General features: G+C 39.7%; 1 protein-coding gene across 3 annotated transcripts in view; it reads right to left on the reverse strand.

Moving 5' to 3' along the window:
- The window catches only part of PPP3CA (protein phosphatase 3 catalytic subunit alpha), a 333,809-nt gene that overhangs the window by 252,955 nt on the left and 63,055 nt on the right, over positions 1 to 17,799 (reverse strand). The window contains exon 1 of one of the 3 annotated variants that reach the window (XM_075929665.1): positions 15,676 to 15,699. The exons of the other annotated variants lie outside the window; for them this stretch is intronic. The gene's annotated coding sequence lies outside the window, so the exon portion shown is untranslated. Of the gene's footprint in view, positions 1 to 15,675; positions 15,700 to 17,799 lie in introns of those variants that run through there. 3 annotated transcript variants of the gene reach the window in all.

Raw genomic sequence — 17,799 nt, forward strand, 5'->3', positions numbered from 1 at the left:
GCAGGACTAGGTTACATGCACCCTGCCTAAGACAGAAGCCCTTTGGTTCCCCCATCTGAAGCACTGAGGCTTAGGCTTTGATGTCTTCCCCCTGGGGTCATGCAGTAATTTTTGTTGTCAGAAGGGGATCTCAGTTCAGTGCAATCTGAAAACCCCTAATCTCTGATGGGTCCATGAGGAATACATAAAGCAAGACTCCATCCAGAGAATATTACTGTCCATTTCTTATTCATCTTGGCTGTGTCTACATTGGCATGATTTTGCGCAAAAACGCCCACTTTTGGGCAAAAACATGCTGCCTGTCTACGCTGGCGGGGAGTTCTTGTGCAAGAACACTGACGTACTAATGTGTGAAATCAGTGCTTCTTGCGCAAGAACTATGATGCTCCCACTCAGGAAGAAGCCTTCTTGCGCAACTGTTCTTGCGCAAGAGGCCAGTGTAGACAGGCAACATGAATTTCTTGCGCAAGAAAGCCCGATGGCTAAAATGGCCATCGAAGCTTTCTTGCGCAAAAGAGCATCTACAGTGGCACGGATGCTTTTGTGCAAAAGCACATTTCTTACACAAAAGCACATGCCAGTATAGACGCTCTCTTGCACAAATACTTTAACACAAAAACTCTTGCATTAAAAGTATTTGCGCAAAATCTTGCCAATGTAGACGTAGCCCTTATGTTTTGACTTGTTTCTGAGGCATACATGAACATGATTTTTATTTTTTATATGTAAAGTCCTGTTCCTGTGTTTTTGTGTTTTAAAGAGTTGTGTGTGAAAACAGGCGTCCTACAATTTACTCTGGAAAGGGTAAATGCAGAATAAACTTTATTTCTGATGGAAAAGAATTGCACAACCAAAATAATTCCACATGAGAGAGCCATTCTCCTTCCAGGCCCTGTTAGCTTCACACATGGCTCAACCTACTGCAGGGTACCTGACAAATGTGCTGTAGGCGTGAGGCCATCTTTGGAAACAGCAGGACCAAGCCCACTTAGTTCTTAAGAATTAGGATCAGAGCCCTTGAAGAGAATCTGATACTGCAGCCACATGGAACAGAGCTACAACTCTTTTAAACCTAAGCCAGACATGATATTAATTTGTCTTTCAATTGTCCTGAGTCACATGAACCATACTTTAAGTTGGTTAGTTGTATTTTTTTTTAAATCCACTCCAATTCTTCCCTACTTTCTATTTTTTCTCTTTTTAAAATGGTCTATTTAAAGTCCTACCAAATGCAAACCATTACCAAGAAAACTCTCAAAAGTAACCGCTTTTGGCAAACATAGTAAAGGTTTTATTTTCCTCTGATAATTAAAGCCAGGAATTTCCTATCCCATACAGCACTAAGAAGAGGCAAACGACTCAGTTTTCACGGCACAGTGGTTTTATTTATTTGTAACAAGGGCTTCTGCTTTGGATAATCCATTCCTACACTTTCATCAACCAAATTAGCAGAATGCAGTGATAGTTCTAAGGTGCCTCTTCAAGTAACCTCATTTATTAAACACCAGTACTAATAAGCAAACACTTCACCCACAAGACACAACATTCATTCACAACATTCATATGTGCTATGTACCATTAGGAGACTAAATATGAATTGAATTTGTTGATGTATTTCAAAGTTTTGGGACGCATATATTATTTGCTAACTCTTCCCCAAAATGTGTCATGAAAGATTATCTGCACATATTCAAAATGCTCAGTACTTTTGTCACATACCAAAAAGGGACAGAGTAAAGTAACCCGAGTAACCCCTATTATTTGTAAATACTGTTTTGTGGACTTTGGGTATTCTTTTTACTTCTATCCCACAATTATGTATGTGAGAAACCAATGATGATCTGCAATCTGGAAGTACATTGCCATCTGCTATTTGCAGATCTAGTCAAATTTAGAGAGTTAATTAAAGATTTAAGACCATCAAACAATACTGCTGAAGCAAAGAACTAAACTTCTTTCCTATTAGGGCTGCCTATAAATAATCTCAGTTGCTTGTCTCATTCACTTAATACCACCATAAATTCCCAGCATCTTAAGGGAAATGTAACCTGCATCTGTGATACACCTGTATTTCCTTAGTTTTAATAAACAAGGTCTCAACTGTAGAATGACAATAGGAATATATTATCCACATCTATTTACTGGGGGGAACAAATGCACAGCTGTCATCGGTAAGTACAGGGATTTAGAACTGGAAGCATTTTACAGAAAATCCCAGCTACATGAAGTATTTTTAATTGGTTTGGACTTCCACATTGCTATGGCATATATTTTAACAGCAGGGACAATTCTCCATTTCATATAAATCTCTTCCCTCCATCGACCTCTTTCCATCTCATCACATCCACCAAATTACCACAACCATCCACCTATGCCTTTTTATCATGTTGCTTCCTCCTCCAACAACCTACTCTTCACTGTTCTGCCACACACACACACACACACACACACACACACACACACACACACACACACACACACACCCCTACCTTCCATCTCTCTCTCTCCTCCCACCCCCATCTTAAAATCCACTCCTCTCCAGCACATCCCACTTCCTCTGCCTGCAGTCGTCTTCCTGCTGCCTCCATTTATTGTGCTTGCTCTGTGACCCCTAGAAATGGAAGGCATCAAAAGACATTCAGTCTACAACTGTTCTAGCTTCTGTCAGAGGACACCTATTGCCACAGGGAACAGGGTACACACACAGCAGCATTTACTCCCCCTTTAAAGGAGGAGGGGATAGAATCTGTAACTAGCCCCTCAGTGGCCTGAAAACCATTAGTTTACCTGCTATCTGTCAAATTCAACATCTCTACCTCCATTAAGTCTCCTGACGCTGGCACCGCACCTTCCAATACACCAAAGCTGGGCTGTAATTTTGACTAGTCTAAAACTAATTGGTCAACTGATTAATCAAATATTCTTTAAAACACTGGACAAAAAATTTGAAGCACTCCATTATTAGAAGAGTAGTGGCATTAAGAAGAAGGAAAGAGTAAGACTATGGTATCCGATAGCCTTAGCTTTTTCTAGTAAGGCCTAATGACAAAAAAAAGTTCTAAAAATGAAATTATTTCTGGCTTTGGCACTATTAGGTTAGCATTTAAATGTGAACATAAATTCAAGACCAACCCTTTACAAAAGAAAAGAAAGATAATGTTCAACAAATACACAAACTATAAAATAAGTCATTTGTAAATGTACTTTTGCTAGGTGGGCAGCAAGCCAAACTCTTCAAGCAGTTTACTGGCTGTGCATCCTTTGTGTTGAGAAAAAGGTTTAATGAACACTCTCCTCCCACTCCCTTCTGAGGCAGGACCTGAGGCCTTGTCTACACTGGCATGTTTTGGTTACAAAACAGTGAAAGAATATACACTAACACGCAACTTTTGTCAGGAAAAACACCTAGTTTTGTGAAAAAAAACTCCACCCCTGCAAAAAGCCTCTCCCCCCTCCCTTTATAGTAGGCAATGAACCAGTGTGGACTCTGCTGTTTGTATTGTCAAGACAACTGGATTTCCTGCCAGTATCCCACAATGCCTGCCCTGACGGCTGATGAGTGAGCTGCTCCATTTGGGGAGCAAACAAAAAAACAACAGCAAATCATTGGAATGCTTCTGTTCTGCTGCTGCAAGGGGAAGGCTGGAGAGACCTTGGTACTGCACTGACATTGCTTAGCAAGGAGAGCTCACAAGGAATCCCAGAAGTGCAGGAATCAGTTCTGCCTTCCCACAGCACTGCACTATGGGATGCTTACCCCACATTGCTAGCTCCCTTGTCAGCAGATAGAGCAAAGCAATGTGGCCAGGAAACGTCAACAATGGGAGGCAGAAAAACCGGTTTGGCCTATTTTCACTCTTTGGCAGGTTTTGCATATCGACAGCACTTTTGTCGCCAAACCTTCCCAGTGTAGACATAGCCTAGGTCTTTTCATTGTTTAAATGAAACTCTTGATCTTGATTCATTTAATGTAAACTCTTGATCTCTTACACTTTCAACTAGCTCACGTTTTTCCCAGCAGGTGGCATTAGCAGGAACTAAAATGAGTAATCAATGTATTTAATGAAGATGGGTAACAGATTGCACCATGATGCAATCAAAAAAGCTGCATACATCAAAGCATTTTTGCTGGAATATCTGACAATCTTGAACATGGTTGAATATCATCAGACAGTCAATTGTGAAGCCTACATCAAACACACAGACATTATGCATCTCATCCGCTCATCTCTGGCTGGCTGCTAGAGCAACACTGGTGTAGCAGAATTCTGTGAGCTGTAGATTACTAGCTTCCTTGCTGATATTGATAACCTTTTGGGCAGCAATAGTGCTATCCAGAATCACATTAAGACCACACTGCTGGACTGAAGTTATTCACTTTTTTTTTTAAACAAAAGATGCTTTGGTTGAGTAATGGAGATTTTTCCTTCCCTTTTTTGCAGCAGCAATGGGGAGATATAGAAGCAAAAAAGAGGCAGAGGACTAAAGTGGAAGAAACCCAGTAGTTCCGGAGATCCCAAACAGCTTGTTTAAAAAAAATAAAATAAAATCGAGAACCCTAAGAGCCTGTCACAAAAACCCATTCTCCCCCCTATGTTTTCCCCCAAGCCACTGAAACATTTAGACTGGATCATGGTCAGCTCTTTGGCCAATATCCCACAACTGGCACAAACCAGAAATACATCTTTGGTAACACTGAAAAGCCAGTCTTTTCCATGGTCAAACTGCTCATGGGAAAGGCAAAAGAATCTCTCAGGTTAGCCTGTTTTAAAATAAAAACCCTAGCTAAGGACCATCATCTGTCAAGTTGGATTTATTATACAATATTATGGGTGTACAGTCACTACCAACAGGGGGGACACAATTTAAGTATACACAAAATAAATTTTATTGGTACCGTACGTTACATTTATCTTCTGCATGAGAAAAACTCATTAAGTGCTCATTGCAGACAGAATATTCAGCAGAGAAGACAAAACTGTCAAGAAATTGTTCTATCAGGCTAATCTTAATTTACATTTTTCTCCTCAGAGACATGCATCTGTACTAATTAATAGGAAATTTACCAAGTAAATGTATCTATCAAGTAAAACAGAAATGCTGCCAACATACACTCCTTATTAATCACAGGCTCATATACCATTAATCAGACCATGTATTTAAATTTTTCACATAAAAACAGAGTTAGGATATTTTCTAACACACTTGCTCATGCCAATTAAAGTAGTACTTGTAGTAGTGCTCCCCTTCCATACATACAGTATTGTAGGACAAAATTTCTTTTAGAACAATCTCAAAATTTTCTAGCCATAAATTTATTTCTACGCCACTGTTTGAGGAAGAAGAAATAAGTATTTATGACTTCAAACTTATATACTCATTTAGGGATCAATTCTGCAAATATTTACATGTAATTGCTTAATTTTAACATGTGCAGGAGAGCTTGAGGGCCTTAACCATTTGAGTGCTGAGAATGCTTCTAAGAGTAGCAACAGTTACTGGATCCCTTTAAACATTTGCAGAAAAAAAAATTCACCTTGCTATTAATTTCTTTCTTCTCAACCCTAAGAGTTATTTTAAGATACGAGATGTCATGCTCAGAAGATTTGCTCAAGGAATGTTTATAACCAACCGTCAATCTCTGCTTATTGCAGAGGCGTCTTTAACAGCTCCAAAGTGAAAAATCACATTAGGTTCTTCAGTTGAAGCAGGAGTACAAATCCTTTTGTTCAACATAAAAGAAAAAGTGCATTATCAGCCAAAGTTACAGCAGTTACTTATAGGGTAGAGATAATTTTATGTAATGTTTGAAATAAATCTGCTAGATTAGGCAATCAAAACTTAATAATTATTACATTTTGGAATTTTTGGTATGTTTAATTTTGGAGGGACTTTTAGTTTAAAATTTTTGTTTTTAACAATTTGTATTGATGTAATTTGACTATTTGTATTGATGTAAGTTAACACAGTCTCAAGCAAAGAGTAGGTTATGTGCTTGACTGCTTTTAATTGTTGTTCTTTGAAATCCCCTCCCCCCCCACTTTTCTTAGAATGTACTAGAACTCTATGTAGACGACTGCACAGAGGAAGTAATTTGCAGTTCATAGGTTTCACTGATCCTACAACAAAACATCAATAATGCCGCATAATATAGAGCATCAAGTACTGAATGTAACATGTTATGCAGCTATATACATCAAAAAAGCAGTATTAGAGAAGCAGTCACACTACAGACACATGGAGAATGGATGGTACTACCCAGATGTATTATGCAATGCTGTTGTACATGCAGATCAAAAATCTCATTGGCTTTTGTGGCAGCCATATGACATAGTAAACCCATGTCTAATTTGCTGGCCATTGTCAACCGTACATCTTGTAGTCTTATTTCTCTCCCAGGAATATTATGCCCATGTGTTTACAGTTAGTGTTTTTTTCCCTCTCCGAATTTAAAAAACTTGCCATTTCCCCAAGATAAATCTCATTGGGTCATTTTATGATGCTATGTGTCTAATCTCTCTGGGTTCCTCTCTCTTATTTCTGTCCTGACAAGTGTTAAAAATTCCTCCAATTTAGTAATGTTTGTGAATTTCACTCTTGTGTTTCTCACATATTCTTCATTAATGAAGATGTTCATTTTGACTCATCTTAATAAAAAATCCTGGGTTATCACAGTAGATACCAGGCAATGTGTTGATTTGGAGGAAGTTGTGGACCTTTAGTTAATTTTCAATCCACATAACAGTGTACTTATCTAAGACAGTCTGAATAAAATTTCCAAGTAATATACTGCTGAACAGTAACCCCTTTATTAAAGATACCTAATAACACTTAGGATATGTCTGTGATAAAGACACATGTATACAGTGCTGCAGCTGTACCACAACTGCATAGACTCTACAGCATCAGAAAATCCCCTTCTGTCTCTGTAATTAATCTATCTCCAATTATTCCACCTCCCTTTCGAAGAATAGCATAGTTGACAGGCCTACGGGCGGGGGGGGGGGGGGGGGGGGTGTTAGGTCAGATTATTTCACACTGTTAAAAAACAAAATTTAGATTAAACTAGCTCTAAATAGAACAGACTTGCAGACAAAACCTCTATTGAAGTATCTGTACATGGCATTATTTAAGTATAGAAGATTAGGCATGAGAATTAACCTTTGCATAATCAAAGTATAAAATAAAACATGTCCTGTATGTCTATTTATTTATTTTGCAATGCTGTCCTGTTGAAGATGATTCCCTTCCTTTCTAGGATGCCTTGACGATGCCTTGAAATATTTTGTGTCATTTCTTCTAGTTTACCCTGCTACCTGTGCAGAAGGGTTGTCAAGAGTGCACTCTCGAGTCCTTTATTCACCAAAGATTTAAAGAGTCTCTGAAACAAAGCAAGCTGTGCCACTCTATTCAAAGACTCTTCCAGTGTCTAACAGTCCATCTCACAGGATGTTGTTTTATTGCCCAAATTCACCATTTATTACTCTTAGTTTTACTCTTTTGGGCCTTCTTAAACAATTACCTGGTCCAATTTAATCCGATACAAAATACATTTTTCTAATTCTCAAGTGCATTTGTAAACTACTTGTGTATCCATGCACCTTAAATGTTCTGAGAGACTATTTGATTAATCCCAGATCTAATTTGCGATACTAATGCATTGTGAGTGTCAAAACACAATGTTTGCACAGAGATTGCCCTTATAACAATAACAATGATAATCACCTAGTTCAATTACTCACATTAAAGGACATACTTGGTGGTGAGTTTGCTTTTAATAAAAAAAATCCCCTTAAAATATTTCTTTAAACATTAGGAACATTAAAAGGTATACACAGTACATTCTCTGAAGTAGCTGGTACTGGTCACTGTTAGGCAGGATATTGGACTACACGGACCCCAACAAAATCCTACATGGACCCTAAAATACAATAGCACTTTTTTAAAGTCAAGACTGAATTTAGATCTTCAAACTGCTACAAAGTAAATTACACGTTTGGGCAACTGAGAAGGAAAATAATTTTCAGTATAGGAAAAAATGCACAGCTCATAGTATCGTTTAGCACTTTTTCTTTCATAAGAACTGCATAGCTCTGTGTTGACCATTATAAGTGACAATATTTTACATTCATTTATTCCAAAATATAGCAGTAACCCACCAAGACTAAAGAAGAGCAATGCACACTTACATAGCTCCATAATTCATAACAGCCTTTGAACGATGCAGAATTATTTCCAAAGCATCTCTCTTCTTTTCTCCAAATAAAGAACACAGGGTCTACTAACTGAGTGACACTAAAGACCAGGTAAGAACAGACCATAGCTTTTTTTGAAGAACAGGTAGGTAAGAAAACTTATTGTACTATTTTACTTTATCTGTACTCTGAATAATGTATTAATAGTAAAGTAGCGAAATGCTGTGCAGGGATTTACGTAGTTGTTTAGAAAGCATGATTAATCATAGGCTTGCTAATTCCCAGCTCCATTACCAAATGAAATATGGTAAATTCAAACGTAACTAAAAACCAGACTCAAAACCTAGTTTAAAAAAAATTAAACAGATGTCAACTTGAAATTACTATCACCAGATAACAACTTTGATGTTTCAGTTTTTGTTTGGAAAACGTAATGGGTAAAATGTGTGTTTCAGAGCAATTAAATTTGTAAGGCTCGTATCTTGAGCATACCAATTAAGATAAACGAAAAATGCATGTGAAGATACTGTCCACATATGCAGCATTGAGGCAAGTTCAGGGTCTAAATCCTTGTCAAAAATTTGACAGTTAGTTAAACTACTAGTGACTTTTAAGTAACTAGGGACATGTCAGAGTATCTAATGTCCCTGTGAACAGTCATTATGTGGCTATGCCAAAAGAAGGACAGGAGATACCAACATGGGTTATATCAGACCACGACTTTATTATTAGATGGCTGGGACTACCCAGCAGATAACCGTGTACAGTGCAGTTAACTCCATGTTTATTCCATAAATTACCCAGAGGGCTTTTCCCAGCTCTCCCTCTTTTCCCGAGAGTGCCAGGTCCCGAGAGTGCCAGGTCCATGAGGTCCAGCCTGTATTTTATCATCTAGAAGTACAGCACACTGCCTCACCCTTGGTCTGTGTAGAAAAAAAAAGTGATCACTCTCACTAAAGAATGAGGTTATAGCCTGCCATACTTTGAGTCTTCACTCCTATTGAACAGCAATATTAATTACTTAAACAGCCAGAATAGCAAGCTTTTAAGTAAGAAGCTCTCTGAGTGTTTTTTTTTTTTTTTTTAAAGTGAGATTTGCAGGCACATTTTTCTTTTGAAAATATGGTCAATCTTAAGCAGTGCTTTCATCTCTGCAGAACCAGAAATCTACACCATTTGATGATTTTCAGACCAATGCCAAAAGTGTGACAGTATCTGACTCAGTGTTACAGGATGTTGGCATCAAAAGTTCACTCTTTGGGCCAGATTTCCTGCCAGAGTTCAATGAAAGCAAGAGTGCCTAAAGACTCATTGGGAGCAGAAACAGACTCTTTTTGAGGAGAGGAAGTATTAACAGTAGACAAATACTTTCAGAAATTCCTAATTCTACTTCTTATTCACCCAGAAACTTCTCCATCATGAACGTCTTTCTATTCTGCTTATTCTACTTTTCTGAGCCAGCAGAGTAGAGTCACAGGTGGTTCTTTATACTACTATTTGGTATCATAAAAATTAAATCTTAAAAGCAGTGCTTTTCAAGAGCATAAATTTATTTTCCTGTATGTATCCCATTAAAAATAAGGGAAATCCCATCCTAAATTACCAAATACTAAAAAACTAAGAAAGCTAACTATTCTCTGAGTGAAGAGCTAAAACATACCAACACACCTACACACATTCTCCAGTTTTAATGAACATATATCGTGTGTTCGTTAAACTGACATTAAGAAATCTGGAAGCTTTTGGGTTAATTTTTGGCATGGAGCATACCAGAGATAGGTAGTAAAATTAAACTGAATGCTAAATTTCAAAGAGCAAAACAAAGCATGTTAAAAACATCAGGCATTGGCTGTCAGAAGCTCCTCTGAGGAATGAAATCATTGAGATCCCACTTAAGCTCCATTCCTTTGTCAAAAGGGCTTACGCTGCCAACAGCTGTAATCGGAGTGAGCTGGGAATAATGTCTTTATTTAAAAGCTTTCCTGAACTCCAGGATAGAGGATCTATGCCAGTCATTTTGGCTTAGATACATTATTAGATATCTGAGGTAACAATGTGCGCCCTTCTAGAAGTGTGACCACAACTCTGGAAAGAGAAGTTTCTTTCCCCACAGAAAAGACAAGTTTGCATGGCCAGTTGTCATGTTGGATTCTGATAAAGATAAGAAAGAATGGCTGTCGATAGGGATGCCATGATACTCAGAAGAACAGTAAACAACAGATACTTAAAGCACTGCTTTGTTAAGGAATAAGATTGCGAGCAGGTTTCTTGTAACAATGTTTGATTGATAACATCTGATTTCAGGATACCATAAAGCCAGACCCTTCCAAAGAGAGGGGTCTTTTCAGCCGATGGACATTTTTCATAAAGGCCACTCTAGTGATTCCTCTGTTTTAAGTAAACTAGGCAGTGTGTTTAAGTAGATCATACTCCATTTATTCCAATTTTAAAAAAAACACAGAAGCACCAAATTATAAGTACAACGTCTGAAAACTATAACAAGGAAGCTTCAAAAATAATCAAAGGAGAGGGAAATATTCATTGCTGTAGTGCATAAGAATCAGCATCACCCCCTTTAAATAGTTCATGAACTCAAGGCACTTACTCTCTAGTAGGTTTGAGAAATCAGTCATATCAATGATTAGGCCTTGCATGCCTATAGTTGACAAACATGTACTTGAACCCCACCACACTCCTGTAGTTCTCTAGCAATAGGTATGTTGTGTAAAGGAAGAGATACACAGTTAACAAAGACGCAGACAAAGTAGAACTACTGACTACAGACACCTAACGAAGATGACACCCAAAGACATTACAGGTGCAGCTTCATCCTTTAGGGCAGTGGTTTCCAAACTTTTTGGCATCATGCCCCCTTTTTTATTTTTGAGAAACCCTCATGTCCTCCCCCCCCCCCCCCCCCCAAATAGCAGCAAAACTTGTTGAGGAAAAAAAAACTGACTGGGGCAGCAAAACTTGATGGGGGAGGGGAGGCTGGGTCACCTCGCACCCCCCCCCCCCCCCCCAGTTTGGGAACCCATGCTCTAGGGCAAGGACAGGTTGATACAACAGTAAGTTGATCCAATTTGTGTTGCTCAGAAGTGGGAAACAAACATCCTTAAGCAACACAATTTTGCACAGTTCACAGTGGAACTACTCCCATGGGAGACACTCTCCCGATGTAGCATTGGAGCATAGACTTCCCCTTTGGAAACTGCTTTTTTTGTTCTATGACTAAGCTACTATAAAATACTGAACTAAGGGCTCATCAATGCAATTATCAAAATTAAGGTAAATGCTCAAGGTCAAAATTAAAGTAAATAACACAGGGTAGAAGCAATACTGAAATTATCAATTTAATCACTCAATTAATACAGCAGATAATGAATCAGTTGTCAATCCCAAAACCTAAATTGAATGAGGCAGCCTGTAGCAACAGCTGGTTGGAAGAATGCCCATAACCTGGAGAACTACCCATCATTTACATTTCAGTAACTGAAGTTTCGTTCTGAGTTTTCATTATGATGTACTAACGCCATATCCATCACTTCAACACCAATAAAGATCTTAACAGAACACATTGATTAACGGTAACACCTGGTTTTACTGGACCATCTGCTGGTGAAGAAAGAGACAAGTTTTCAACCTTACACAAATCTGAAGAAGATTCTAAACTAAAAAAAGTTTGTCTCTTTCACTACCAGAAGTGGGTCCAATAAAAGCTATTGCCTCACACGACTTGCCTCTCTAATCCCCTGGGACCAACATGGCTACTCCTATTACTGCAAACGTTTTGATAAATGGAAGATAGAGGCTCTCATTTAATTCATAGCTATAAGCTTAGTTTCTCAGGACACTCTGATGGGAGGGCGCGCGCGCACACACACACACACACACACACACACACACACACACACACACTTTAAAAGCCAGAGCAAAGCCTCAGAAGCGCGGCAACCCGCCGCTGCTGCAGCTTCAGTCCCGGTCCTCAGGAGACGGGACTCAGCAGACCAGGGGTCCCGTGCCTCTGAGACTTTGCCAGAGCAAAGCCTCAGAGGCGCGGCACCCCGCTGCCGCTGCGGCTCTGCTCCCCGTGTCCCTGGTCTGCTGCGGGGCGGGGGCGCAGATAGTGTGCCCCCCCCCCCAGCAGACCAGGCTTTTGTTGTGGACCCTGGGGCAGAGCAGCTGGGGCACTGCCGATTGGTCCTGCAGCGCCGCTCTGGGCACTACTGGACCAACCCGGCAGCACCCCAGCTGCTCTGCCCCAGGTCCTGATTCAGCCGCTGCTGGTCAGTTTCAGCAGTGGCTGAATCAGGACGCCTGGGGCAGAGCAGCTGGGGTGCTGCTGGGTTGGTCCAGTAGCGCCAAGGAGCGAGGAGCGGTGCTACTGGAGCAACCCAGCAGCACCCCAGCTGCTCTGCCCCAGGCGTCCCCAAGTCAGCCGCTGCTGAAACTGACCAGCGCTGACTACAGGAAGCCCGAGGCAGAGTTGCTCTGCCCCAGGCTTCCTGGAATCAGCCGCTGATCAGTTTCAGCAGCAGCTGACTTGGGGACGCTTGGGGTTCTTAAGTTGAATCTGTATGTAAGTCAAAACTGGCGGTCACTTTCAGCAGCGGCTGAATCTGGACGCCAGTTCCGACTTACATACAGATTCAACTTAAGAACAAACCTACAGTCCCTATCTTGTACGTAACCCGGGGACTGCCTGTATGCCGAACCTCTCTAGTACGGCACCTTAGGACTGGTCCAGTGCCGAACCAGAGAATTTTCCAGACCATAGGTGGTCAGTATGGTCTAGCAGCATTACCAACACTTCCACTGCTTACTGTGCTTTTAGAGGACATACAGAGGTAAGTTAGAACTAAATAACAGCACTGAACACTGAGAGCTAGGACTGGGGGCTATTAACCAACTTCATGGAACCACGGGAAACTTGGCCACACCCATGAAAACGCTGTTCTCATTTTCAGGTGACATTGTAAATAAGAAGCATCCAGCATTCTCTCCTGCAAATGTAAACAAACTTTTTGTCTTAATTGGCTGAACAAGAAGTAGGACTAAGTGGATGCATCGGCTTCAAAGGTTTACATTGTTTTGTTTCCTTGTATGACATACAAGGAATAGTGATTTTCAATTAACTTTTCTTTTTACAATGCAAATGTTTATAATAAAAAATAATATAAAGTGAGCACAGTATTCTTTTTTGCTCTGTTACTTCCACTACACAGAGTCAGCACCAAGCAACTGGACAGCTTCCAAACAGCTATTCAGAAGTGGAAGCAGCCCTATTTAAACCAGTCAAAGTTTAAAATTTAAAAAAGTAAAATAGAATTGAGTTAGTTCCAAAAGAAAAATGGAAAAGAGGAATAAAATAAGAGGAAAATAGAAGGAAAGGTAGGGAGAATGGGATATGAATCCTCTTCCTGTAACTTAAGCACAGGTTCTTCAGGAGTGCATGCCCATGTTTTGAGAAGAGTAGAGAGCATCACGAAAGCAAATCTTAGGCACTTAATAAAAGCTGCATTAACCACCATGGCTCAGCACTTATTAAAATTCTGAGATCACAAGATTTATCATGAGCAGAGACGTAACCTTTCAAGTTTCCTGCAGCAAGTGGTATAGCACATTTTAAATAGCAATTCCATGCCAATAACACTCAACTAAAACCAATGTATTTTGGCATGTTTTCAAAAGCAGAAAGAGAAAGGTAGGTAACCAAAGAAGTAATCTGCTACAGCGTGCCAGAGAGGAGAAGAATAAACAGGGTTATAATTAGGGATGTAAAAGGTTAACCAGCTAACCGGTGAGCCTCACTCATTAAGGCTGAGGCTTATTGGTTCAGGTTCACCAGTAGGGGCTGGAGCACCACCCCACCCACTCTTAGCAGGGGGCTGCTCCAGCCCCATGGGGACCACTGGAGCAGCCCCTGTCTATGGCTGGCCTCCCCCACACTGCGCTGGTTATATGCTGGCTCCCCAGGAGCTGGCCCCACTCCCGGATAGCCAGCTGCAGAGCTCCCCAGCGAAGCCTCCTCCCCAGGAACTGGCCCTGCTCCCAGAGTGGAGGCTTCGCTGCGGGCTCTGCAGTAAAAAGCTTATTTAATCTTTATACTGCAGAGCCCGCAGAGTGTGTAACCATGTAACCGCTATGATTTTTAGCGATTACACGGTTACCTCTAACTGCATTTTTACCTCCCTCATTAAAATATTTTATCCTGATAGTGAGGTCTTTATATTACCTGCCCCATTTTCGTTCTCTTTAAATTATCAAAAATGTTCTGGCAGCAGTAAAAAGATTCATTGTGCTCGCCTAACAAACACACACAGATAGTGTTAGGAGAGATGATGATATCCATTGGTTTAAGAGTGGAAAGTTCAAAAATCACTAGGTGCAGAGTGCAGCCAGCACAGACTGGTTCTGAAAAATCCCATTGTAAATATAAGAACAAAGCAGTAGTCTCAAACGTGGAAACTAGCCTCGTTTAACACTGTACACTAGATATTACTGCATTTTGAGTCTTATTACAAACAAGTTCAACAGTTTAATGAAACAGAGATCAGAGTCAAATGGCCTTATTTTGATTTATTGTTGTTTCAGAAACAGTTATTTATATTTACACTTAAAGTGTACCTAGTCTGGGCGTTGTCACTTTGTACATAATTCTATTCTGTGCCACAGTATGGTGACCATTGGGAAATGTTCCTAGATGTATGACCATACAGTGGATGTACTACAAATGCATGACTGGTCGTGCTCATTGCAGAAGCTTCCCCAGTTTTCAATAAACAAATAAATAAATAATCAATCATTCAGAACAACCAAGAGAAATCTTTGGCAAACAATTAACAGAGCTTGAATGCAAATTATCCAGACCTACAAGTTTTAATAAATAGCATCGCTCAAAGACAACTTCCTTAGTTACTGTTGGAAAAATAAGTGTTCCACCATTATAGAATATGAATGCATCACTCAGCTTCATGCAATATACAGAGAATGACTATTTATTGAATAGATCTGCCTTTCCGGCATCATTGGCAATTTTATCACTACCTACTAATGGAATGATACCACTTAATATTTTTCACTATACTTATACATAACTGCTTTTTCAATTGTTCCCCCACTTTTTTGCAATTACTCACACTAACTGTAGCAGACAGCAAACCAATTTTGTGTTTGCAGATATATGTGAAATTGGCTAGATCATTAAAAACTTAATCCAGCAGCACTATCAAGATTGAGAGTTCTCTTTCATGTTTTGAAATGTGCTTCATGGTCAGTGAAACTTAAGAATATAGGACAATAATGAGCCTAATTTTTCAAAAGTGGTTCTATTCTGAAAATGGGATGATAATTCAGTCTCTACAATTTCCAGAATTAATCTGCTCAGTTTGTCAGTAAAAGAATGGCTTGTCTAACTACTATTACTGAACATTCCACCTGGAATCTCAAAGTCAAGCTGTGCTCTTTCTGGCTGACTTACCACCAGCAGTAAAGATTCAGCAGCTGGAACTTCATTTACAATTCCGATTACCATCCCCGAGCCACACAAGAACACAGTTAACTCTCCTAGACCTCTATTAGCTCTTCAGTGCTAAAAGGAATAAAAAAAATTGATTCAGAAGTAAAAATGAGTAGATTCAGCTATGAAAACACATGGAGGAGAGCAGTCGGGCGGGGGGGGGGGGGGGGAAGAGGAGTGCAATTCTTATGCAAAATATTTTCCAACCAGAACCAAAATAAAGGTCTTGCAACACTACACTTTGATTAACTATTTGCAGGTTTGCTCTTCCCATTCAGAGTTTTGAGTAGGTATTACAAGTGGTTTTAAATTTAGCTTCACACATTCCACTGTCCAGATTTCACAGGGATATTTCATATCTAAGAAATCCCATGTCAGTTACTGCACCAAAATGTTGAGCTGAATCCTGGCATTTACCTATGTGCCCTCCTTTTCGCAGCTAACCTTCAAAGATCAAAAGATTAACTTCTATCTACTTTACCCTTAAAGGAATTTCTGCATGGTGAAATCCAATTTCCCAGAGTTGGATAATCTATAACTATAAAAAGAAAAAAAAACTTAAACAACAAATAGTCTAGTAGCACTTTAAAGACTAACAAAACATGTAGATGGTATCATGAGCTTTCATGGGCAAAACCCACTTCTTCAGATGACTGGATATGGGTTTTGCCCACGAAAGCTCACGATTACATCAACATGTTTTGTTAGTCTTTATGGTGCTACTAGACTATTTGTTGCTTAAGTTTTTCTTGTTACAGACTAACTCGGCTATCTCTCTGAAGCTTTAGAAAAATGTAAGTGCGGAGATGGGATTTTGGGGGTGTGGAAGGAAGACACAGCATGGGGATCAATTTCATGCCTCAAATTCAAAATAAAATTAAAGGGATATTTATTTACACAAAAAAGGGGGCTCCTTAGTAGATTTGGTATGGTTCTTCCACTATGGAGCTGTTTACCTATACTTTGCTTGCATATTTATTATCAATTTATTACTTTGTCATCTCCCACTTTCTATTGAGGGTATACTCCTATTCCCAGTTCTCATCATACCATTCCAGACTCAAATATATTGCAAAATCCAAGTTGCTATGAGGTACTTGGGGAAAATACTTGGGGTTTTTTTTTGGCGGGGGGGGGGGAGGGAGGAGTGGTTGGTTGTCTGCATGCAGCACTAAAAACAAACACATCTATCCCACCTCATCCACCATTAAAGAAATTAAGTGCATTACATTTTAGTGTAGCAGGACTGTCTTCTATGGAGAATTTTAAATAAAAACCTTATTAGGAGTGTAATTTACACACGTTCAAGGGCAGCCACAGCAAAATCAGTGGATTTTATGAGTTATTTTTCTTCCTAACATTTGCACACATTAACACATGTGCACACACAGAGATATGGATAAAACATTTTGACAATGGTCATTTTAATTATTCATTTATATTATTTCATGACGATTATTTCATGACCTTATATTTTGTCAGGTTAGTGATGGCTTAGAAATAGGGTGATCTTATTTCCCTGTGGCAAATACAGGACACCTGGTAAAACTGCTCTGATTTCAATGAGTTCAGCAGCAAGAAATCAGAACAATTCAGTAAAAACGTTTAAAACATCATTAAGTTGATTCAGCTTCCATTAAAAAAAAACCACTGCATTATTATCTGTCTATAATATTTTATAAATGTTCATCTGTCTGTCCATCCATCCATGACTTCATTTGTTCATTAACACCTCAAGTGTAAGAAATAAGTACCACATTTGGTATGCAGCTTCCTCTCAGCATAACAAAGCATAGTCAGGGTTTCGCTGTGCCAGGAAAATGGGATTTGCCTAGACTTTTATTGTTTTCCACAACATGGAAAGGGAGAGGGCTGACTGGACGAGAGCTATACTGCAGAGGGACCTCTGAGGACAACTGTACCAGCAAGACCAGGTGGGCAAACACAAGCAGGATCCCATCTGCCAGTGCTAGCCCCTGCCCCCACACCACCATATTTACCTGCGCCTCCACAGGTACTGAGGATCATAGCTCCCATTGGTCTCAGACCACTGCTCCTGGCCAATGGGAGCTGAGACCCACATAC

This window comes from Pelodiscus sinensis, chromosome 5, assembly GCF_049634645.1.
Source record: "Pelodiscus sinensis isolate JC-2024 chromosome 5, ASM4963464v1, whole genome shotgun sequence".
Taxonomy (NCBI): Eukaryota; Metazoa; Chordata; order Testudines; family Trionychidae; genus Pelodiscus; species Pelodiscus sinensis.